Here is a 26,627-nt window from a genome sequence, read left to right on the forward strand (position 1 = left end):
AGGGTGAGTACCAGAATATCTTGAGAGAGACCAACTGTAACTTTTATTACAGTATATTCTTATAATTGTTCTATCTTATTACTTATTATCAATCTCTTGCTGTGCCTAATTTATAAATTAAACGTTATCATAGCTTTGTATGCATAGGAAAAAAAACTATATATAGAGCTTGGTACCATTGCCAGTTTCAGGATTTACTGGGGGTCTTGAACGTGTGCCCTGCAGCTAAGGGGGCAGTACTGAATTTTTGTTTTTTTTCTGATTAGAAATGTTTGTTCATTGGGGCGCCTGGGTGCCTCAGTGGGTTAAGTGTCTGCCTTGGGCTCAGGTCACAATCCTGGGGTCCTGGGATTGAGCCCCACATCAGGCTCCCCCCGCTCAGCCTTTTCAGAATTTTTATGGCCTTTTTCATTTTTCTCCCTCTTCCCCTCCCCTCTGCTCATGCTTTCGCTCTGTCCCTCTCTCTCTCTCTCAACAAATCTAAAAAAATAATTATATTCAAACTTCTGCAATTTTTGAAATAAAATTTTCATTTAATATTCCAAGAAAAAAAATTCCCAGAATAGTAAAAGGCTCTCTGATAGCTACAAATTAAAAGAATTTTAAAATTATAATAGTCAAAGAATCAATAGAATCTAGCATACTGTTTCCATCACTTAATTATATAATTTGTGTTTAAGACAGGTACTTAAGCCTTAAGAGTTTCATAGATCTGCAAACTCTTAATTTTCCCTTTTAACATCATTCACCAGATGGTCTAGAAATCTTTAATCTGCAAGCCTTGCCCGGTTTTCAGGCCTCCAGCTGAGGTGTTATTTCCCCCAAAACTTTGTGTGGTTCCTGTCCAGAGCAAACGGAGCAGGGAGGAAAGGGAGAAGCAGGCTCCCCCCTGAGTAGGGAGCCCCATGAGGGGTTGGATCCCAGGACCCAGAGATCCTGACCTGAGCCGAAGGTAGACGCTTAACTGAGCCACCCAGGGTAACAAATCAGGGACCTATTTTCCACAGGGTAATTCACAAAGATTGCCTTAAAAGAGTTCACGTCAACCTTTCCACCTAAATGTCCTATTGATACCTCAAACCCAAAGATCATTTATTTTGAATGATAATCATTCAAAAATTGGTTATCAACTTTCACCCCAAATATAAGCTTAGTCAGTTCTATCTGGTTCCTACACGAGTACTGGGGCGTGGGCCTGTTCATCTCTCGGGCCTCTCCACCTAACCGTCTCTCAGCCGTTTCGCTGTCCAAGAGAGCTCCTCGAAGGATTGTTCGGTGCTGTCGGTCCCTCCCCTCCCTCCTTCCTTGCCCTTGGCTACCCAGGCAGCGGCCGGTAGCTGACCCGACCCTTGGGTCTGGGCCTTGCCTTCCCTTCCTCCTCCTCAGCGGTCCCACGTCTGCAGTGGGCCCGGCCTCGAGGGGAAACCCTCGCTTGACTCCTGCAGCCCACTCACCACGGGTGCGAAGATTAAGCCGCTCCCAACTCAATGACAAGCGTGAACCACTCCCCTCCCTCCTCCCAGTTCCCAGACAGGAGGCCCCACAAGGGCGTGAGGGAGAGGCGCTGGCGCGCGCCTACGACTTTGCGCACGCGCGCGCTCCTGCCCGCCCAGCCGGCGCGCGCCGGGACTGAGGAGCCGGGCCAATCAGAGCGTGCCTCGCCTCTACGCCCCCAGCTCCGCGCGCGTCCGTCTTCCTTTAAGGGCGGTTTTCGAATACAATAGCCTGCTAGCCGACATTCCCTTTGCTGTATACTCTTCAGTCGTCGCCCATAGAAACGCCCTCGAAGCCCCTCCCGAGGGAGAGAAAGCGCGTGGTGGGGGAAGGGTGGGAAGTGAGGAAGGCTTTTTGGCTTTCAAGAAAACCCCTTTAACCCCCCCCCCCCGCTCGCCTCTCGGGTGAGAAACGTCCCTACACCGGCTTAAGGCAATAGCAAATGTTGTGTTAAAGGAAAGCTGTATTAGTTTTTCTTTCAAATAATAAGTTCTCGTGAAGTACTGCGCCTCCGTGCGTTACCCAGAATTCCCGAGGTCCCGCGTGGCGTGTTTCCGGTCTGCGTGCTCCCCGGGAGCAGCAAGGCGAGGCTCCAGCAGTTGCGAGCCTTTTCACCCTGCCGCGCCGCTGTGGGTCCTCGCCCAGTGCCCGCTTTTCCCCCCGCAAAGTATTTTATGTATTTTTGTATTTTATGACTGTAAGAAGAAAACTACTTTCAAAAAGTGCCTGCTCCCAGCAAAACTGGTAGTAAGTACGTAAATGTTTATAAAAGAAAGTTGAACTCATCACTCACCCACAACCTCACCACCCAGAAATAACAGTATTAACACCCTTCTATGTAAACTTGGGAAACTTCACATATACACATAAAGTGTTGGGGGTTTTTTTGTTGTTGTTTTTAAGGCAATAGTGTCTCATAGCTTTCCAGGTAAATTTAAAATAATCATTTTTAATGAGTGTATGGATATAAGGCCATTTAATGGTTTTATGGATATAATTTATTCAACCAGTCCCTAAATTGTTGGACTTGTAGGGTATTTACAGTTTTTCACGTGTACAAACCATACTAGATGTCATCAAAAAGAATGAAATCTTGCCATTTGCAATGATGTGGATGGAGCTAGAGTGTATTATGCTAAGTTAAGTAAGTCAATCAGAGAAAGACATACCATATTTCACTCATGTGGAATTTAAGAAACAAAACAGATGAACATAGGAGAAAGGAGGGAAAGGAGAGGGAGGCAAACCATAAGAGACTCTTACCTATAGAGAACAAACTGAGGGCTGCCAGAGGGAAGTGGGTGGAGGATGGGCAAAATGGGTATTAAGGAGGGCACTTGTGATGAGCACTGGGTGTTAAAGACTATTTATTTATTTTGAGAGAGAGAGAGTGTGTGTGTATGCAAGCAGGATAGGAGCAGAGGGAGAGGGAGAGAGAAAATCCCAAGCAGGCTCCGTGCTCATTGAGCACGGAATACCATGCCGGGCTTTATCTCACTACCCTGGGATCATGACCTGAGGGGAAATCAAGAGTCCACTGCTTAACTGACTGAGCCACCCAGGTGCCCCTGTACTGGGTGTTATATGTAAGTGATGAATCACTAAATTCTACTTCTGAAACCAATATTACCCTACATGTTAACTAACTAGAATTTAAATAAAAACTTTAAAAATAATCATAAAAAAAACTACGTGATTATTCTTGTACATAAACTTGTACATATTCCTGATTATTTCCTTTTTTTTTTTTAAGATTTTATTTTTTTTTTTTTGACAGAGAGACAGCTAGGTGGGGAACACAAGCAGGGGGAGTGGGAGAGGGAGAAGCAGGCTTCCCGCGGAGCAGGGAGCCCGATGCGGGGCTCGATCCCAGGACCCTGGGATCATGACCTGAGCCGAAAGCAGGCGCTTAACGACTGAGCCACCCAGGTGCCCCTGATTATTTCCTTATAATAATTTCATGGAAATATAATTACTGGATCAAAGGAATGCACTCCTATAAGATGCTAGATGATGTTACCAGACTCTCCCCTTGGAATGTATTTATTACTTTTTCACCTGTGTCTTCATCTTGTTGCTAATCTTGAGTACTGTCAGGCTTTGAGATCTTTATCACCTTTTGAACATTTTTATCATCTTTGTCATCTTGTTTTAATTTGCATTTTGTTGACTAAGTATAAAACAACATCATATACTTATTGGCTCTATTTTGTGCATTGCCAGTAAATTACTCCTGTTTTAAAATTGAAGTATTTACATTTAAATATTACAAGTGTTTTTGTATATCAGGAATATTAACCTTTGTCGGAAATATTACAAATATTACCATATTTTTAAAGATTTTATTTATTTCACACAGCGTGAGAGAGCACAAGCAGTGGGGGGGAGGGGTAGTGGGAGAATCAGGCTCCCCACTGAGCTGGGAGCCCAATGTGGGGCACAATCCCAGGACCCTGGGATCATGACCTGAGTTGAAGGCAGACGCTTAACCCACTGAGCCACCCAGGCGCCCCATTATTACCATTTTTTAATTCATTTTTTAATATGGCCTGTGGTGGTCATTTGCTGAAGGAAAAAAAGAAAAGTCTTACAAAAAGAAAGAACATGATGCCAGATGGACTAACGTAGCAAAGAATACAATTCATCTCTAAGTTATTTGTATATTAAAAGTTTATTTATTTATTTTTAAAGATTTTATTTATTATTTATTTGACAGAGAGAGAGCACAAGCAGGGGGAGCAGCAGGGAGAGAGGGAGAAGCAGACTCCCCGCTGAGCAGAGAGCCTGATGTGGGGCTTGCTTCCAGGACCCCGGGATCATGACCTGAGCTGAAGGCAGATACTTAACGAACTGAGCCACCCAGGCGCCCTGAAAAATTTAAATTAAAATGCAAAAAATATATAGATCTCAAGAAAATGATACTAAAATTCACTTGAGAAAGTACAGTTGACCCTTGAACAACACAGATTTGAACTGCTTCCATCCACTTACATGTGGATTTTTTTTTGATCCAATACAGTACTGTAAATGTATTTTCTCTTCCTTACGATTTTCTTAATATTTTTCTCTGGCTTTCTTTATTGTAAGAATACAGTATATAATACATGTAACATGCAAAATGTGTGTTAACAGTTTATGTTGTCAGTAAGGGCAGTCAATTTATTATTATTAAAGTTTTTTGGGGTGCCTGGGTAGCTCAGTTGGTTAGGCATCCAACTCTTGACCTCAGCTCAGGTCTTGATCTCAGGGTCGTGAATTCAGGCCCTGTGTTGGACTCCACATTGGGCATAGAGCCTACTTAAAAAACAATAATAGGGACGCCTGTGTGGCTCAGTCATTAAGCGTCTGCCTTTGGCTCAGGTCATGATCCCAGGGTCCTGGATCAAGCCCAGCATTGGGCTTCCTGCTCGGGGGGAAGCCTGCTTCTCCCTCTCCCACTCCCCCTGCTTGTGTTCCTGCTCTCGCTATCTCTCTCTGTCAAATAAATAAATAAAATCTTTTAAAAATAATAATAATAACGTTTTTTGGGAGTCAAGAGTTACATGTGGATTTTCTACCTGGGAGCAGTTGGTGCCCTTAACTCCTATATTGTTAGGGGACAGCTATAAATGGTCATAACTTTCTTTTTTTTTTTTTTAAGCTTTTATTTATTTATTTGTCAGAGAGGAGAGAGAGAACACAAGCCGAGGGAGTGGCAGGCAGAGGGAGAAGCAAGCTCTCCGCTGAGCAAGGAGCCTGATGCAGGACCCAATCCTGGGACCCTGGGATCATGACCTGAGCCAAAGGCAGACGCTTAACTAGATGAGCCACCCAGGCATCCCTGGTCATAACTTTCTTTTTTTTTTAAGATTTTTTTTTTTATTTATTTTTTTAACAGAGAGAGAGAGAGAGACAGCAAGAGAGGGAACACAAGCAGGGAGAGTGGGAAAGGGAGAAGCAGGCTTCCCGCTGGTCATAACTTTCAAAGAAAGTTATTTAAAAGAGGGAGAGGGAAGTGGAATGGAGGAGAATGGACTCTCCTGACATGATTTGTAGGCTAAATATAAAGTTAACTAGGAGTACAAGAAAAAATATGTGGTAAGGTTATATAAAGTGTATACCATAAAATTATGCACAATTTTGTACTATGTAAAAACTCAGTTTATGGAGAATTAATCAGAATCAGAACCCATAAGGAAGTAAAATAAGTAGAAGTTTAAGGTGATGGGATTTTTTTTTTTAAAGGTTTTATTTATTTATTTGACAAAGAGAGAGCACAAGTGGGGAGGAGGGGCAGAGGGAGAGGGAGAAGCAGACTCCCCCCTGAGCAGGGAGCCCAACTCAGGGCTCAATCCCAGGACCCTGAGATCATGACCTGAGCTGAAGGCAGACGCTTAACCGACTGAGCCATCCAGGCACCCCAAGGAGATGGGATTTTTGTTGGAAAGTTTCTCATTTTTATGTAGACATATCTGTTAGTCTTTTCCTTTGTTTCTAGCTTTGATGTCATATTTATCTGTGTATTCTTCTAGCATTTTTGGTATCTTTTAAGAAATTTTTCCATTTTGAGGCACCTGGGTGGCTCAGTCATTAAGCATCTGCCTTCGGCTCAGGTCATGATCCCAGGGTCTTAGGATTGAGCCCCGCATCGGGCTCCCTGCTCAGCAGGAAGCCTGCTTCTCCCCTTCCCACTCCCCCTGCTTGTGTTCCCTCTCTCACTGTGTCTCTCTCTGTCAAATAAATAAATCTTTAAAAAAAAAAAGAAATGTTTCCATTTCTAATCCATCTAAAATTTATTTATGAGGAGGAAGGGAAGAATCTAGGTTGATTTTTTTTTTTTCCTCAAAGACTTGCTGGTTGCCCACACACCATTTATTGAATATTCAGTCTTCCCTATAGATTTAAAATCTGTACTGCACCAAGTTTCCATATGTACTTTATTTTCTATAACATTGATTTATTTGTTACCGGACAGCAATATTATTATTAATATATTTTTAAATTGTTTTTAAATTTCTTTTTTTTTTTAAGATTTTATTTATTTATTTGACAGAGACACAGCGAGAGAGGGAACACAAGCAGGGGGAGTGGGAGAGGGAGAAGCAGGCCTCCCTCTGAGCAGGGAGCCCGATGCAGGGCTCAATCCCAGGACCCTGGGATCATGACCTGAGTCGAAGGCAGATGCTTTACAATTGAGCCACCCCGGTGCCCCTGTTTTTAAATTTCTGGTAGGGTAAATCCCTGCTTCTTTTTCAGAGTATTCTTTAAGAATTGTCTTTTTAAAATCTATTTGATATATATAAAACTTAAAAAATATAACATGAAGCAAACTGCCAACCTAAGAACTACAACGTTACCAAAAACTTGCATCAGTCTATGTTGTCTCCCGTTCTACTCTGTCATCCTTGCCATAGATATATTGTTTCATTGTTTCTTTCATAGTAACTTTAAACTTACTTTGTCAAATTAAAAGAGTTTTGATTTTGATTGGAATTGCATTATTTTTTGGATTAATTTAGGGAAAATGGGCATATTTATAAAAATAATTCTGTAGTTTTTACTTAGTGCTCTGTGTTATTTAATCTATATAACTTGATTATTACCACCCTCATTTTATAGATAAGGAAGCTCATGCATAAAGAGATTACTTGTTGAAGGTCAGGAAACAGCCTATGCTCTTAATGTCTGTCATATTGCCTCTCCACAATATGGAATCTGCTCATCTATAATGGACATGCCATTCAACCTGTCTGCACTACTCCCCCATGTCCCAGTCTGCATCTTTATCTTCTGTTAATGAGTAGATACCTTCTTGACCCTCCCCTCCTCTGCTATAGCTGATTAGACTAGCAGGTAGGTAGAAAAGCTGGTCCAATCAGATTGTTTCTCCCAGAAATTTGCAATTAGTCTTACCTGGTCTCTTGACCTAGAAAGTGATGAGACAAGGGTAAAGCAGGGAGAGAGGTTTGACCCGCACAAAGGTAGCACAGAGAAAGCCTACCTGCAGAGAGGCAGTCAGAAGAGAAGCAGAGGGGCGCGTGGGTGGCTCAGTCGTTAAGCGGCTGCCTTCAGCTCAGGTCATGATCCCAGGGTCCTGGGAATCCCGGCATTGAGCTCCCTGCTCCGCCGGAAGCCTGCTTCTCCCTCTCCACTCCCCCTGCTTGTGTTCCCTCTCTCGCTGTGTCTCTCTCTGTCAAATAAATGAATAAAATCTTTAAAAAATATATATACATATATTAAAAAAAAAAAAGAAAAGAAAAGCAGAGCTAAGAAGCCCAGAAGAGGGTGGCAGAGTAGCGTTCTGGGGCTTTCCGTGGCCTGGTTTGCCCCTACTAAGACCCTACTGCCCTTTCTGCTCTTGGGGATCTAGACAAGGTACTTCTCTTCCTTCAAATAAACTTTTTTCACTTTAAATTCACCTGAATGACTTCTCTTCCTTTTGAAACCAATTATGCCATCTAAAAACATGCCCCCTTGATTTACCCATTTTCTTTTGGTTTCCCAGTAGGATTTTCTTTACATAAATCCTGCACATTTCTTGTTCAATTCATTCCTAAATATATTTTAGTTGTTTTTTGCTCTTTATAATGCTAATATGTTTATTGTTGTTCCCTTTACATCTTAATCTATAAAAATTCTACTTTCATCAATTGAGACTGCTAAATGTCAGTGGTTTATAAATGTGAATTAGTCTTTCAAAGGCATTTTGAAATAATGTTTCCTACTAGATGCATTTTTTAGTTCTATACTCTCAGTTGTTCTGCTGATGATTCATGTGAGGATGATGATGATTCATCTGATGGAAATGAGCCCACAAGGATCCCAAGAAGTATAGAATTTCCTGTAACCTGATTTAAAAAGAAAGTCTCATATATGAATAGAAACATGGAGTTTTCAACAATGTTTAGCTGATATTAAAACAGATAAAATGAGGAAAGCTGTTTTCAATAAGACCACTTTTTCAGATACAAAATAATAAAACAATAGAGGCCATTATTTGGGTAAATATTTTGAATACAGTAGATAAAAAAATAGAGATTAAGAGAAATTGATATCTCATACTTAATATAGGCATTCTCCTTTATCTAAAACCTTTGGGCCGGATGTGTTTCAGAACTCAGAATTCTTGGGATTTTAGACAGGAATATAATGCATATACCATATTTTCTGTAACACCTCAGTGGGGTGTGGAGCAGCATCTTATAATCAAACATATTAATATTCATGCCAACAAGAATGCATTAGTATTAACCCTAAATAGGATAAAATAAAGGCTATATAACATATATAATATCTGTATATATGTTCAGGTCAGATTTGCCTTAACCTTATGCAAAACTTTAGGTTTCTAAAACTTTTCTGGATTTTGGAATTTTAGATAATGGTTTATAGACCTGTGCAAGCAAATATGTTCAGACTTCAACATCTGGCCAGCTCTGGGGTCAGTGAAAGAGTTATTTGAAGTCCTGGCTTTGTTAGATAGTCCTGTGGTTTAGGATGTTTAGTCTGAAGGCAAAGGAGTACATTTTTAGAAGAACAAAATACAGACTTTGAAGTAATTATTGAAAAAGTAATGGGTAAAGTATCTTAACTTGCCTTCTTTTTTTTTTTTTTTTTTAAAGATTTTGCTTATTTATTTGAGAGAGAGAGAGTGAGCCCAGGGGAGGGGGCAGAGGAAGAGAGAGAATCTCAAGCAGACTTTGTGCTGAGCCCAGAGCTTGGAGCCTGGAGCTGGACTTGATCCCAGGACCCTGAGATCATAACCTGAGCCAAAACCAAGAGTCAGTCGCTAAATGCTCAACTGACTGAGCCACCCAGGTGGCCCATTAACTTGCATTCTTGAGCTTTGTCATCTGTCATTATTTCAATGTGTGGTGTTTTGGTTGAAAAGAATTAACAATAAGCACTAACAGTTCCTAGAAAATCTTAACTTAAAAAGTTGCTGTATTTTTCCTTCAACCTATCAATGAAGGAATCCTTGATGTTTTTATTTCTAGCATATAGACTCCCTTCCTTCTAAATATCCTCTGACTGTGAAGATACTGTTTCAGTTGACTCTTTTAAAGTACCCCAATTAAGGAACCTATTTAGTCATCATATACATTGAGTGCCTACTCTGCGTCAAACTGTGCTAGGTGCTGAGGATACAGTCTGGTAGTAGAGAAGCACACACAAATAGGATATTATAATATCGTGAGATAAGTGATGTGATAGGGTAAGTGCAGTGTGCCATGGAACCCCATGTTCTGGGGTGAGGGAAGGGCTGAAGTTTAAGTAAAAAATTAGGCAGGTGAATGGGGGAGGGAAATAAAAAATGTTCTAACGGAGATTTTCAAGGTGTGGTTGGTTCATGGACCAGCAACATCAACATCACCTGGGAACTTGTCAGAAATACAGATTCTCAGGCCCTATCATTGATCTACTTTTTTTTTTTAAGATTTTATTTATTTGACAGAGAGAGACAGTGAGAGCAGGAACACAAGCAGGGGGAGTGGGAGAGGGAGAAGCAGGCTTCCCGCTGAGCAGAGAGCCTGATGCGGGACTCGATCCCAGGATTCTGGGATCATGACCTGAGCTGAAGGCAGACGCTTAACGACTGAGCCACCCAGGCGCCCGATATCATTGATCTACTTAATCAAAAACTCTGGGGGTGAAGCCTAACAATCTGTGTTTCAATAAGCCTGACCATCCAGGGCACCTGGGTGGCTCAGTTGGTTAAGCCTCAGACTCTTGGTTTTAGCTCAGGTCATGATCTCAGGGTCCTAAGATCAAGCGCCACATCAGGCTCTGCCCTCAGTGTGGAGTCGGCTTGAGATTGTCTCCCTTTCCCTATGTCCCTCCCCCTGCACACACACACACACACACACACACACACACACACACACACACTCATTCTCTCAAATAAATAAGTAAAATCTTTTTTTTTAAGATTTTACTTATTTACTTGCCAGAGAGAGACACAGCGAGAGAGGGAACACAAGCAGGGGGCGTGGGAGAGGGAGAATGGAGCAGGGAGCCCAAGGTGGGCCTCGATCCCAGGACCCCGGGATCATGACCTGAGCCAAAGGCAGACGCTCAACGACTGAATCACCCAGGCGCCCCTAAATAACTAAAATCTTAAAAAAAATAAAAAAGCCTGACCATCCAAGTGAGTCTCATGCACACCGAAGTTTGAGAACCCACTGTTCGAAACAGCAAATGTGATAAGACCAAGAGTGTATAGGCAATCTTGCCATAAATGGGGTCTGAATGGGAATGGGGTGGCAGAGTAGGGGGGGTCATGGAAGTGACAGATGAGGTTGGAAAGGTAAGCATGCTTCATTTGGGGTCTTATAGGCTATTTTAAAGAGTTTGAAATTCATTTATTCAACAAATATTTATAGTATGTCTACACTATGAGTGTAATGTACAGAATGGTTTCCCTGCTTTCAGGGAACTTAGCCAGATAAGCAAATAAATATATATGTCAGGTGGTAAAAAAAAAAAAAATGCTATGACACAACTTGGATTAATCTCCAGAGAATTATGCTGACTAGAAAAAGGCAGTCCCAAAAGGTTAATACTATATAATTCCATTATATAACATTCTTGAAATAACAAAACTATAGAAATGGAGAACAGATTAGTGGTTGTCAGGGGTTATGGAGGGGGTGGAGGTTGGAGGGAAGTGGGTGTGGCTATAAAAGAGTATCAGGAAGCCCTGCTGTGATGGAACTGTGGAAATGTTCTGTATCTTAACTGTATCAATGTCAATATCCTAGTTGTGATATTGTACTATAGTTTTTTAAAATGTGACCATTGGAGGAAACTGAGTAAAGGGTATGCAGAATCTATCTATATTATTTATTACAACTACCTATGAATCTACAGTTGTTTCAAAATAAAGTTGTGGGTTTTTTTTAAAAGATTTTATTTATTTATTTATTTATTTGACAGAGAGAGAGAGCACAATCCAGGGAGAGTCAGGCAGAGGGAGAGGGAGAAGCAGGCTCCCTGCTGAACAGAGAGCCTGACGTGGGGCTCAATCCCAGGACCCTGGGATCATGACCCGAGCCGAAGGCAGACGCTTAACCAACTGAGCCAACCAGGTGCCCCAATAAAGTGTTTTTTTTTTTAATGCTATAAATATAAATTGGGATAAGGGATTGAAAGAGATGAGAGGATTTATTTTATTTGGGATACTTAGGAAAAGCCTAGCTGATAAAGGAAGTTAGAGAATTACATATGAATATCTGGAAAATATTAGAAGCATAAAGGTCCTGAGAATATGTTTGGTGTGGGTAAGGAATAGCAAGGACACCATCGTGGATAGAGTGAGGTGAGCAAGAAGGAGAGCAATGGGAAGTGAAATCAGAGAATTGATACAGATGGTGGTTGTAGAGACAGATCATATAGGGGCTTATAGGTCACAATTAAGGACTTTTCATTCTGAGTAAAATTGGAAAACTATAGAAGAGTTTTAAGCAGAAAAGTAACAATCGAATTTACATTTTTTAAAAATTTTTTTGAGGGGGGTGGAGAGCACAGAGGGAGAGTGAGAGGGAGAAGCAGAATCCCTGGTGAGCAGGGAGCCCGATGCGGGGCTCGATCTCAGGACCCTGGGATCATGGCCTGAGCCAAAGGCACCAACTGAGCCACCCAGGCACCTCCTGAATTTACATTTTATTTTATTTTATTTATTTATTCTTTTTAAAGATTTTATTTATTTATTTGAGAGAGAGAGCACATGACGGGGGGAGGGTCAGAGGGAGAAGCAGACTCCCTGCTGAGCAGGGAGCCCGATGCGGGACTCAATCCTGGAACTCCAGGATCATGACCTGAGCCAAAGGCCGTCGCTTAACCAACTGAGCCACCCAGGCGCCCTTGAATTTACATTTTAAAAGTATCACTTCACTGGGTAAAAAATTGAGTGAGGGGAGCATGAGATTATGGGGGTTTGGATTAAGGTGGCAGAAGAGGAGGTAATGAGAAATAGTGTGATTATGAATAAATTTTGTGAGTACAGCTAATTGGATGTTCTGATGGATTGGATGTGGGATGTGAGAAGAGAGGAGTCAAGAATGATCCAAGGTTTGGGCCTGAGCAAGTGGAAGAATGGTGTTACTACTTCTATGAAATGGAGAATATGAAAGAAGAGCATTATATGGCAGAAGGTTAGTGGTTTAGTTTTGGGCTTGTTGAGTTGCCTGCAGACATCCCAGTGGAGCTATTATATAGCTTGTTGGATATGTAAACATGTCTGGAGTTTGGATAGGAATTGGGCTAGATATATTAATTGGGGAGGAAATAGCATATAGATACTTAAAGTTATGGTCTGGATGAGTGAGTGTATATAGATTGGAAAGAGAAGAGGTCTATGGAATGAGACCTGTACACTCCAATTTTTAGAGGTTGGGAAGATAAAGGAGAACTCAACAGAGAATGCAGAGAAGAAAAGGCCATTGACGTAGGAGAAGAACCAAGGGAGGAGGGTATCTTGGAGACCAAGTGAAGAAAGTGTTTCAGGAAGAAAAGAGCAACCAAATAAGTCAATTGCTACCTATAGGTATGAAATAATAACTGAGATTTGTCCTTTAGATTTGACTGCATGGAGGTCATTGTTGATTTTGGTAAGTGCAGTTTTGATGACAGTAGGAGGAAGACCTGGTTGGAGTGGGCTCAAGAGAGAAAGGAGAGTCACTAGAGATTAAGTATAGGCAATTCTATGGAAGAACTTTGATCACAAGAGAGGAAGTGCAAAAAGAAGAGGTAGTAGTTTTATCCTAAGAACAATGGGGGAGCCAGTGAAGATCTCTTGGTGTCCACCCTTTCAAGGACAGTTTAAATTCTTGAGATTACTGGGAGCCTGGCTGACTCAGTAGGAAGAGTATGCGATACCTGATCTTGGGGGTTATGAGTTTGAGCCCCACGTTGGGTGTAGAGGTTACTAAAAAATTAAATAAACTTAAAAAGTACTAAACAAACAAATAAAATACTTGATACGACTGCTTCATTAATGTGTATTTATTAGCTATTATATGTGAGGAGAGATTATGCTAGCTAACATCTTTATGTACAATGAAACAATGTCATCAAAAGTGAATAACTCACTAAAGATTATTGGATATCAGATTTTGACTGCTTTAAGTTGTAAGATTTGTTCTATATCTCTGTGTGTTCATATGCATATACATTTATACATATATGTTTATATACACTCAATATATGTACTATATATGTATATGTATATAGTGTATGTATATACATACATACAAATATACATACATATATTTGCCAAAAAAATATTTTAAAAACCCTTTAATGTAGATTAGCCTTAAAATACTCTTTGGTTCCAGAGAGAAATAGAGAAGTGGAACCAATTTTAGTAATTTTTTTTTCTTAGAAAGGGAGAGAGAGAGGTGGTGGGGGAGGAGAGGTGGAGGGAGGAGAGAGAGAATTTTTTTTTAATTTTTTTTTTTTTTTTAATTTACTTGACAGAGAGAGAGCACAAGCAGGGGGAACTGCAGGTAGAGGGTGAAGCAGGCTCCCTGCAGGGAGCCCGATGTGGGACTCAATCCCAGGCGGGATCATGACCTGAGCCAAAGGTAGACGCTTAACCGCTTAACCAACTAAGCCATCCGGGTGTCCCATGAGAGAGATAATCTTAAGCAGGCTCCACGTCCAACGCAGGGCTTGACCTCACAACCCTGAGATCATGACCTGAGCCGAAATCAAGAGTCAGATGCTTAACCAACTAAGCCACCCAGGTGCCCCAGTAATTGTTTTCTAAATTAGATCATTATCTTATTGGTTAGAATTCTACTTTTAATGGACTAGTCTCTTAAAAGGTACAGATATAAAAACTAGAGGTGGGAGGAAGGGAAGGGGGGATACTGTGGGAGGAAGGGAGGATCCTCCTCCTGTGAGGCAGGAGTTTTTGGACATTTCTGCCATGTGGGCTGAATAGTATATAAGCCAGTTTTCAGAGAAAATAGTTACGTGTAACATTTACCAAAAATGTACTGTCAAATTACAAGGCTTTGTGCAGAGAGGTAACCTGCCCAAAGCCCTATAGTTATAAGTAGTAGAATTAGGATTTGAACCCAGGCACTCTGGGTCAGGAATCTAGGAGTTTCACCATCACTCTCAGTAGATAAACAGAAATTGAGACAACAAATGGCAGGAGTACGCTTAAAATTGCCTAAGCAGAAAGCAAAAAGCGAAGTAATTATAAAGACAGCAAACTTGGGTGCCTCCCAGGATCCAAGAGCAGGACAGGGCAAAGTCTCTGGAAGGACTGAGTTGGTGATTCATCAGGAAGCAGGCAGGATGTTCTAATTCCCAAACGGCAGACTCCATATGTGCTTCAAGCAATACATGTTTTGGGCTTCACACATAAAATGTTTTATCTTCAATTATGTTCTTCTCCATAAATGTACAACAGCATACAACAGGAATGAATAACATACAAAAGCATAGACTTTCATCAAATATAAGAGAAGCAGCATCACCCTAGGAGTCTAAAGATTTGGGTTTTGTTCATTCATAAATGCTCATGGAAACTTTTGGGAGTGATAGATATGTTCGATATATTTAATACCTTGATTGTGGTGTTAGTTTCACAGATGTGTACATATGTCAGAACTTAACACTTTAAATATGTGCAATTTACTATAAGTCATATTTATAGCTCAGTAAAGCTGTTTAAGATATTGACGGAGTGCCCATAGGGTTGCTGGCACGGGCCCACAAAGAGAATATAGGCAGAACCCCATCCCTCAAAGGGCTTTAATTCAGGTGTGGGGCCCAGACATGGAAGCACACAACTCACAGAACTACAGAGAGAGGCTGTAACATAGAGACCAAGTGCTGTGCCTCCATTTCTTTTTCTATCATATCTGCTCTCTACCTCAAAGGATGTAGTAAAAATCCAATGAAAACACTTTGTGATAAATGCTATAAAAATATAAAGGGGTTGTTTGCAAAACGGGATGATTCCTTTTGTTTTTTTAAGATTTTATTTACTTATTTGACACAGAGAGCACAAGCAGGGGGAGAGGCAGGCAGAGGGAGAGGGAGAAACAGGCTTCCCGCTGAGTGGGGAGTCTGATGCAGGGCTTGATTCCAGGATGCTGGGATCATGACCTGAGCCAGAGACAGACGCTTAGCCCACTGAGCCACCCAGGTGCCCCCAAAAATGAGATGATTCCTGTTAAGCAACTTATTTAAAATCCTTGCTGAGCTGACTATTTTCAAATAATGCCAATATAAAATAATTACTGAAGGTGTTATATCTATACACAAAGTAATAAAAAATTCACAGACTTGACTTTGCCATTATTATCATAGTAATGTCATTTGTGTGACTTTGGGTAAGTGACTTCTCTAAGCCTTCTCTATAAAATGGAAATATTAAAATTGACCTCCAGGGTAGTTGTGAAGATTAAATGAAATAATGTATGTTAACTGTTTAATACAGAGCAGTAATGAAAGGTACACCTGATTTGAATTTTTTTAAAGCAAAAACTATTCATTCCTTTTGAACTAACTAGTTCAAATGTTTTCTCCTTCATTAAACTATTTGTACACATAGGAAATTTTTCATAATAAAGTTCACCCCTATAACAATTGTCACAATAATTCCAAATTGTGTTTCTGTCTTACTGTAGTTGTGGGTTGGAGGATAGAAAAGATGAAGAGTTGGCTAAGTTTGGTTGTCACCCTGCAGTCTTTGAGTAATTCAGTCTGTTTTTATCCCACTTTGATGGCTCCAAATAATTGCAGGATAATAGTTTTATCTGTCCTGTAAGATGCTTATTTGGTCCCTTTGTTTGTTGCCTTTGATAGTGGAAGAAATACTGATAAGGCTGAAGAAATAATGTATACTCAACTCAGGCCATTAGTTCCTCCTACTTCAGTGGCTGATCCATAAACATGAGGTAAGAAATGCAATTTTATTTTTATTTTTATTTATTTTTATTTAAATTAAGTAAGCCAACATCATTAGTTTCAGATGTGTTCAGTAATTCATCAGTTGCATATAACACTGCAATTTTATTTTTAAACTGTTTTTCTATGAACTTTTTTTAACTGAAGTATAGTTGACATACAATATTATATTAGTTTCAGGCATATAACACAGTGACTTACCAATTCTATACACATTAAGCTATGCTCACCAAGTTAAGTGTAGTTACAATACAGTGTTATTACAGTGTTATTGGTGGTATTCATCATGCTATACTTTTCACCCCCATAACTTATTTATTTTATAACTGGAAGTTCGTACCTCTTAATCCCCTTCACCTGTTTTGCCCATCCCCCTAGCCTCGTCCCCTCTGGCAGCCACCAGTTTATTCTCTATATTTATGATTCTGTTTCTGTTTGTTCATTCATTTTGTTTTTTATTTTTATTTATTTTTTTATTTATTTGAGAGAGAGAGAGAGAGCATGAGAGGGGGGAGGGTCAGAGGGAGAAGCAGACTCCCCACTGAGCAGGGAGCCCGATGCGGGACCCAATCCTGGGACTCGAGGATCATGACCTGAGCCAAAAGTAGTCGCTTAACCAACTGAGCCACCCAAGCGTCCCTCATTTTGTTTTTTAGATTCCACATATAAGTGAAGTCCTATTTGTCCTCCTCTTTCTGACTTATTTCACTTAGCGTAATACTCTCTAGGTCCTTCCATCTTATCCCGAATGGCAAGATTTCATTCTTTTTTATGGCTGAGTAATATTCCATTATATATATAATCTAATATATATATGGTAATATATATATACTATACATATAGTGATATATATACTATACATATAGTTATATATATATATATATATATATATCACATCTTCTTTATCCATTTATCTACTGATGGGCACTTAAGTTGCTTCAGAGCTTTTGTTCATGCTCTTTCCTCTGACTGGAATGCCTGTCTCCTTGAATGGTTAGCATCCTTTTGATTCAGTTTGTATATTATCTCCTTATTCATTTACTAAGCGCCTACTACATTCCAGGCATGTTCTAGATACTTGGGAGATAGCAGTAAAGCAAAGATCCCTGCCCTCAGAGACCTCCCCTAATCACCCAAATGAAGACCTTCCTTGCCCCCTTCCCTGTTATTGTCCACCTTCCATCCTTGTTTGTGTCCCTTTTTAGTACTCAGTGCAGTTTGCAACTATTTTACTTCTTTGCTTGTCTGCCTCCTTCCTCAACTGAGATACAAGCTCCGTGATGGCTGGACCCTTATCCATTTGCTGTTGTATCCCCGATGCCTGGGATATGATAGGTCTCAATAGATACTGAATGAAGAATCATCAGCATTTGAAGAAATTTTACAATGTCATCTGTTAAGAACTAAAGCTAAAGAAGATGTAAATTATATTTAGTGCAGATTCAACATAGAAAATGAGTAGTTAAAAAAAATGAGTAGTTAATCTATAGCAAAGTCCTAACTCATAATAAATGCCCATCAAGATAGTATTTTAATATATAAATGAATGAATAAATTTGAATTTATTGCCATACGTCCCATATGGGACATTTATAATAACTTGAATACCAACCAGTAATTTTTTTTTTCATCTCACCTGATTCTATCTCATTTAAAGTTCAAAGTCTTGGCCAAGGAGCCAGCAAGTGCAACAATTCCCTTTAATAAACCCATACATTTCTTTTTTTTTAAAGATTTTATTTATTTATTATTTGAGAGAGAGAGATTGAGAGAATGAGTAGGAGGAGGGGCAGAGGGAGAAACAGGCCTCCTGCTGAGCAGGGAGCCTGATTCACAGCTCGATCCCAGGACCCTGAGATCATGACCTGAACCAAAGGCAGACACTTAACTGACTGAGCCACCCAGGCGCCCCGTAAATTTATTTTCTATGGTACTATTTTTTTTAAGATTTTATTTTAAGGTTCTCTCTACATCCAATGTGGGGCTCAAATTTACAACCCCAAGATCAAGAGTCACATGGTCCACCAACTGAGCAAGCTAGGTGCCCCTTCTATGGTATTTTTTTTTTTTAAGTAGGCTCTACTGGCTGATGGACATTGGGGAGGGTATGTATTATAATAAGCCCTGAGTATTATATAAGACTAATGAATCACAGACCTGTACCCCTGAAACAAATAATACATTATATGTTATTGAATTTAAATTTTAAAAAAAAGTAAAAAAGAAAAAAGTAGGCTCTCTGCCCAGTGTGGAGCCCAACACAGGGCTTACATTCATGACCCTGAGATCAAGACCTGAGATGAAATCAAGAGTGGGACGCTTAACCAACAGAGCCACCCCGGTGACCTGAAAATCACCACTTTACAGCCATCTTAGCGATAACTGATTCAGGCTATATTCACCAGTGGATACTAAGGCAACTGGATGAAAGACTGCTAGAGCACAGGATAGTCACACAATTTTATTTTCATTCCACTGATCAGGTATTAATTAATTCACTAACACATATGAAGATAAGCAGATAAAAGAATCATCAAAATTTATGGAAAACTAACCCCATGTAAGAAAAGCACTGAATTTGGGGCACCTGGGTGGCTCAGTGGGCTAAGCGTCTGCCTTCGGCTGAGGTCCTGATCCCAGGGTCCTGGGATTGAGCCCTGTTGCAGGCTCTCTGCTAAGTGGGGAGCCGTCTTCTCCCTCTCCCTCTGCCTGCTGCTTTCCCTGCTTGTGCTCTCTCTCTCTCTTTTTCTCTCTCCGACAAATAAATAAAATCTTAAAAAAAAAAGTACTGAATTCAACAAATGGAACTGAACACTCAAGAGAGTTGATATAGCAAACAGAAGGACTCTTTGGGTGAATAAATAAAATTAGTATTTTTAGTATGTTATGAAAGGATACTGCAACCACATCAAAGAGTCAGTTTGAGATCTTGGAAATTAAATCTTTAGTTTCAGAATAAATCAATAGAAAGTTTATTAATAGGAGAGAGGTGGCTGAAGAATAAATTAGTGAGTAGAAGGTAGAGGCCAAGGAATTCTCCTTCAGTGCATTTCAAAATAGATCTGGAAGTTTAAATATTCATATATAGAGGCACTAGAAAGAGAAAGGAGAGAATGTAGAAGAGAAAATAAAGTAATGATAAAAGATTTTTCAGGGGTGCCTGGGTGGCTCAGTCCTTAAGCCTCTGACTTTGGCTCAGGTTATGGTCCCAGGGTCCTGGGATTGAGCCCCACATCAGGCTCCCTGCTCGGCGGGAAGCCTGCTTCTCCCGCTCCCTCTCCCCCTGCTTGTGTTCCTGCTCTCGCTGTGTCTCTCTGTCAAATAAATAAATAAAAATTTTAGAAAAAAAAGTAGATTTCTCAGAGTTTTAGAAAGGTACAAGATACAAGTCAGGGGCTAGAGGGAAGGGCAAAATGGGTGAAGGGAAATGGGAGATACAGGCCTCAAGTTATGGAATGAATAAGTCATGGTGATAAAAGGTACAGCATAGGGAATATAGTCAGTGGTATTGTAATGATGTCGTATGGTAACAGATGGTAGCTACACTTGTGGTGAGCATGGTATAAAGTACAGACTTGTCCTTTGCTGTGCAGAAACTTCTTATTTTGATATAGTCCCAATAGTTTAATTTTACTTTTATTTCTCTTGCCTAAGGAGACATATCCATAAATATGTTGCTAAGGCCTATGTCCAAGAGACTACTGCCTATATTTTCTTTGAGGAGTTTCATGATTTCAGGTCTCACATTTAGATTTTTAATCCATTTTGAATTTATTTTTTGGTTGCTAAATTTTATTTAATTTTATTTATTTTTTTTAAAGATTTTTTTTTATTTATTCATGAAAGACAGAGAGAGAGAGAGAGAGGCAGAGGGAGAAGCAGGCTCCCAAGGAGCAGGGAGCCCAACGCGGGACTCGATCCCAGGACCCCGGGACCATGACCTGAGCCGAAGGCAGACGCTTAACCATCTGAGCCACCCAGGCACCCGGTTGCTAAATTTTAAAAGCTTCCCAAGTGATTCTAATGTATTGACAAGGTTGCAAAAAATTGACAGATATATATATGGCTGGCACAAAGTAAGCACCCAATAAATGGCAACTTAAAAAAATTGGGGAAAATGTAATAGAAAACTTTTAGACAGAGGTGGACTTAATTTGAAGCAAATGAGGCTTATGTTTCATGACCCTTAACCAGCACAGGCTCCTTCTAAGGCTCAGTGAGGTCTCTCTGTAGTGAGGAGAGTGGTCAGCCTCCCCAGGCCTGTGGAGAGCTGCCCTACCCAGGGCCACCTGCCTATGCTATCTAATTCTCTTTCACTTCCCGTTTCGGTTTCTTTCAACTGCAGAAGGAACTTTTCTCTTTTTTAAGATTTTATTTATTTGACAGAGAGAGTGAGAGAGCACAAGCAGGGGGAGTGGCAGAGGGAGAAGCAGGTTCTCCACTTTGCAGGGAGCCTGATGCGGGTCTCGATCCCAGGACTCTAGAATCATTACCTGAGCTGAAGGCAGACAGACGCTTAACCAGCTGAGCCACCCAGGTGCCCAGAACGAACTTCAGATAATAGAAGGGATCAGCAAGATTTCAGAACAAGGATAAAAATTATTTCTGTGGGAAAACGTCAGTATACCCCACAAATAGGTAATTTTTTATTCTATTTTACTAGTGTTGAAACCAACACCCAGAGATGATATGATCTGCCTCAAGTCACAGATCAGCAAATAGTAGCAGTAGCAGCCACACAGTAATAGAATCTGTGAGTCTTGTCTTACAGCCCTGTGCCTAAGCGCACGAATATATCTCTTGAGAGACTGTGCAGGTCTGTGCTGGCTGGATCATGCATAAACTCCAGAGGATGGTGTCATTGACCTTTCAAAACTTGCCCCATTCCTTAAGTAATTGATATGTCTTCACACCTTACTAGCTTATGACCTCAAAACAAGGCCATGTGCCTTAATATCCAAACCATAGCTCTGAGCCCTAGGAGCCAAGGAGTCTGTTCCTTTGCTGAATCCACATGCTCCCCCCCCACCCCCCCAAATCCAAGGAGTGCTTAGGAGTACTTGTCATCTCCATCAGTCCCTTGCTTCCAAAGTGGCCTCTTCCAAGGCCCTGGGAGAAGCCCTCGCAGTACATTCAAATCGGTGTATGTTTTTGTAAAAGTTGTATTTTAATTGCAATCATTTCAGACTTCTGTCTGTTTCTATTACTACTTTTGCTCTTTCATACTCTCCCTGTCTGGGTGATTTTGGAGTGGCTGTGGGCCTTTTTATAGGATCTGGCTAAGAGGAAAGTGAATACTATGTATGTTGTGCCTCTTTTTTTTTTTTTTAAAGAGCAAGTTAACTTGGAAACATGTTGTTTTTAACACCTTTAATGTCAGATACTGACATACAATAAAGGGCTCATATTTATTTACTTATTTATTTGTTTTTAAAGATTTCATTTATTTATTTGACAGAGAGAGAGACAGTGAGAGAGGGAACACAAGCAGGGTGAGTGGGAGAAGGCGAAGCAGGCTTCCCGCCGAGCAGGGAGCCCGATGTGGGGCTCGATCCCAGGACCCTGGGATCATGACCTGAGCCAAAGTCGTTAAGGTGGCTTAATGACTAAGCCACCCAGGTACCCCTAAAGGGCTCATATTTAAAGTGTACCATTTGATATGTTTTGACTTATGTATAGCCTGATCACTAAATCAAGATAATGAATAGACCCATCACCCTTAAAAGGTTTCCTCATGCCTCTTTGTAATTTCTCCCCCTTGTTCTCACTCCCATCCATAAGCACTGATTTCTATCAGTTTAGTTTGCATTTTCTATAACTTTTTATAAGTGGTATCATATACTATACTCCTTTTTGTCTGGCTTTGTTTGCTCAGCATAGTTATTTTAGGATTCATCCATGTTGTATGTATCAATAGTTTGTTCCTTTTTATTACTATTATATTCCATTTTATGAATATGCTGCAATTTCCTTATCCTTTCTGCTGTTGAGACATTTGGATTGTCTCTAGTTTAGGGGTTATTACAAATCTGCTGTGAAGATTTGTATGTAATTCTTTGTACAATCATGTACTTTCATATCTCTTGGTTAAATACATGGAAATAGAATGAGTGGGTCAAATGGTAGGTTTATAGTTAATTTTTAAGAAATCGCCAAGTCTTCCAAAGTGATTGTATCATTTTGCATTCCCACTAGCTATGTATGAAAGTTCTAGTTGATCTATATTCTTGCTAATTCTTAGTATGGTTAGTCTTATATTTTAGCCATTCTAATAAGGGTAGCAGAATCTCACTGTGATTTTAATTGACATTTCCCTAATAGCTAATGATGTAGAATATATATATTTTCAATGTGCTTATTTGCCATCGTTATATCTTCTCAGAGAAGTGTCTTTTCACATGTTTTCCCATTTAAAAAAATTTAGTGTTGTTTGTTTCCTTATTATTGAGTTTTGAGAGTTCTTTATATATTCTGGATATTCCCAGATGTGATCTGGCTCCAATTGGCCAGAATGAAGCAGTCACAATGGGTGACAGAGTATTTCCAAAGCTGATTACTATGTCTTGAATAATGCCACTGTGGGACACCCCCTACCTTAACCGGCAATGTAGTCCATGCAGCACTGGGCCAAAATACCCTGTATGGGAAAAATACTCCCTGTGTTTTTCCTCTACTCTCACAATACTACTGCACTTCACTTCACTTCTGACACCAGAAGTGTGGATTTCCCACACATCAAGCAATTATCTGGGTGTCCCACAATTTAACTCAATTCTGACACTATTTGGAATTAATATCAGATCCCACAGGTTAAGGTCTCAGTCCCTCAAGACTGCCCACCCCCCCTTCAGATGCTGACCTCAAGTCCCAGGCGGTCATCTGTACTTCTGACTGATCATCTATAAATCTCACGTCACATTCCTTGAGTTTGATAATTTGCTACAGTGACTCACAGAACTCAGGGAAATAGCTAAATTACCTTTACCAGTTTATTATAAAAGGATATGATAAAGGATACAAATTGACATCCAGATGGAAGAGATGCCTAAGGCAAGCTATGGGGGAAGGGTGCAGAGCTTTCATGTCCTTGCCAGGTGTGCCACCTTCCCAGTACCTCCATCTTCCATCTGCAGTGTGGTCAGCAAGCCAGAAGCTCTCTGGACCTCATACTTTTGGCTTAATGGAGGCATCATCATGTATGTATCATTGATCAATACCTCAATTTCCAGCCTCCTCTTCTTGGAGGGTAGTGGGGTGGGGCTGAAAGTTCTAAGTTTCTAATCATGGCTTGGTGTTTCTGGTGACCAGCCCCCATCTGGAGCCCACCAACCACTGCCTCATGAGTACAAAAGATACTCCTATCGCTTAGGAAGTTACAAGGGTTTTAGGAGTTCTGTGCTAGGAACCAGGGACAGAGGCCAATATATACATTTGCTATTATTTCACATACTCCAAGTCCTTTTCACAGCTTTTCTTCTAACATAGGGGAAAGAGAAGTTCAGACCTGCACATTATCCTGCCTACTGTCTAGTCTTAAAATCTCCCATGAGCAGATACTTTAACAAAAATACAAATACCTGTTGCAAGAACCATCACTTTCAGGGACATTCCAGTCTACATAGGCATTTAGAAAAACAAAAGACGAAAACAGCTCTCTTACTCTGAAAGCATATAGTCCTGCTAATAATACTCCCAATTTGTATCCCTAAATGAAAGGCTTAACATTTTAAGTTTCCAAATGCTTTACAAAGGCTGCACTTGTCTTCACAGTTGTCTCCAAGAACAGTTGATGGATTCCTGCTTGTCGTTTACATTTTGTGGGTTCCATTTTCATCTCTACTTCTAGAGACAGAACGTTTGTAATAAATATCACTTCTTCAGTTTCTTAAAACGCTAAACTTACTTATCCACTGGATACTGAAATGCACATACACATGTTTAATATGTACATATTGTACATACATATGTATGTGTATGTGTGTATGTACACACATGTATATATTACTTTATATATATATATATATATATATATATATATATATATATATATATGAGTTGAGAATGTTCCATATAGGTAAGTATATGTATTTGCAACTTTCCCTTCAACTTCTGGTTGAGGAGGTGTTGGGAAGTCTCTGGATCAATGAACAAGTATTTTGAAGGTTCCTAATGCTCCTAAGTGTGTGAGCCTAACGTCTAGCTATTTCAAAACACTGATAAAACTGATAGAGGAGTAAGGGAGTGACCCTAAATGGGGCCAAGCAGTGGGTGGCAGAATGTTCTTTCCATCTTAAACTTGTCCTTGTTGCTATAACCTTTAGTTATGCAAAAACAAAGGTTTTACACAGGGGCATAGAAAGGAACTTTATTGCAGAATGATGAAAGTCTTTGGAAACTAAAACCAAGTCAACCAAAGGAATTTTTAAAATCCCAGTTGTTTGTAGAACATTTATTATAGGATCAAAAAGCATTATACCCCTCAACATCCTCTGACTACCTTGTCATATTCATTATAGCACTGTCATCATCTTCATCATCATTATCACAGAAGTATTGGTCTTGTTTATAAGCATTAGCCATCTGCCAGTCACCAAACTACATGCTTTATACGTTTATCTTTCAGTAACTCAGAACAGCCCTATGTGTTAGATATTATTATCCCCTCTCACAGATTAAAAAGCAGAAGCATGGAGAAATTAATTTCCTCGCAGTCACAAACTAGTGAATGAAGTTAAAAATCAAACACAGACCCATTTAACCAGAGTCATGCTCATAATAAGCTTACCATATTCACCCCTTCCCTCAATAATTGATATTTATAGAAGCAGATTTACCATGAACTAGTGAAACTTAAGTTTCAGGCCCTTGATTTGTACAAACCTCTTCCAAAGCCTTGGGCATGGGGGTCCCTAATGATGTGTCCACATGGCCATGTGCCTTTGTAAAATGAGCTATCAGTTAAGATGCTTTTCCTTCTGTTCAACTCCTCCTCCGTCACACTTTCCCTTGCATCATGGGGCATTGGAATGGCTGTGGACATTTTTCTACTGAATTGGGGATTTGGGGATACATTTAGTTTGGGTTTTGTGTGATATTTTATGTAGTTCACAATCACTTGTGTACAGTCAAGCAATTGCTATCTATGTTGGTATAGGAATGGCTTTTAGTAATGCTCTAATCATTACTGATGTTGCCAACTCACCTGGTGTTGTGACATTTAAATGAAAAGAGTTAACAAGCAGTGGGGGGAATCAAAGAAAATGGAATTAGAGTGAAAATTACATTTTTGACATCTTAAACTAGTATAAGAATTCATAAATCTTAAAATTAAGCTCCTTACTATTAGCGTTAACTCATTAAACCATTAATGAAATTAGGCACAGTATAATCTCTAATACATTTTAGAGAGATTTTTATTAAGTGGTTTATATAAATGAGCATCATTTTTCTGAGTAATGTGCTTATAAGAAGCTTCATTCCCCTATGGTACCTGATGAAGCATAAATTTGATGAGAAAGAACCCTGGCATATGATCATATGTGATGTGTGATGAATTTGTAACATTGGCCCTCCCAGTTTAAACTGTCAGATAAGCAGTGAGAAACCTGTCTGGCACATACTTAATAAAGCGTTTGTCAAACGAATAAGCAAATGAATGAGTGAATGAATCATTAAATTTATAAGGTTTACATATCATTGGATTTACATGATCAAGACCCCTTGGTTCAGAGAGGCTGAGTGATTTACTTCTTAACATTCAGTGGCAGGGTGAGACAAGGACTCAGGTTTCCTGACTTTCGATCCTATGTTTTTTTTTTGTTTTTTTTTTTTTAGGTTTTATTTATTCATTTGAGAGAGCACACAAGTGGAAGGGAGGTGGAGGGGAAAGGCAGAGGGAGAGGGAGAAGTGGGATCCCTGCCCATACACCTGATCCCAGGACCTAGAGATCATAACCTGAGCCGAAGGCAGACACTTAACCATCTGAGCCACCCAGGTGCCCCTCAATCTTATGTTCTTTAATAAGATTTCAGATTGTGAAAATTTTCTAGAAGGCTTTAAAAAAATCTCTACCAATTCCAACAACTAAAAGTACTTCTTTTATATCCTAGAGAGATTATTGTCCTTCTATGGAAAAGAATTCTTAGAAAATCCAAGAAATTAGGTAGTGATTATTTTAAATATGCCTTCATGTTATCTGACCTGGTTCTGATAAACAAGATGCCAA

At 40.0% G+C, this 26,627-nt stretch overlaps 1 long non-coding RNA gene across 1 annotated transcript in view; it reads left to right on the forward strand.

The window, feature by feature from the left end:
* Window positions 1–1,827: 1,827 nt before the first annotated feature.
* LOC141373616 (uncharacterized) overlaps window positions 1,828–26,627 on the forward strand; it is an 80,483-nt gene continuing 55,683 nt past the window's right edge. The window contains exons 1-2 of the long non-coding RNA XR_012379817.1: window positions 1,828–2,241; window positions 16,300–16,391. This is a non-coding gene — a long non-coding RNA (uncharacterized lncRNA). The remainder of the gene's footprint in view (window positions 2,242–16,299; window positions 16,392–26,627) is intronic.

Source organism: Callorhinus ursinus, unplaced genomic scaffold (assembly GCF_003265705.2).
Source record: "Callorhinus ursinus isolate GAN/ISIS: 27379988/994484 unplaced genomic scaffold, GSC_fseal_2.0 scaffold10, whole genome shotgun sequence".
Classification (NCBI taxonomy): domain Eukaryota; kingdom Metazoa; phylum Chordata; class Mammalia; order Carnivora; family Otariidae; genus Callorhinus; species Callorhinus ursinus.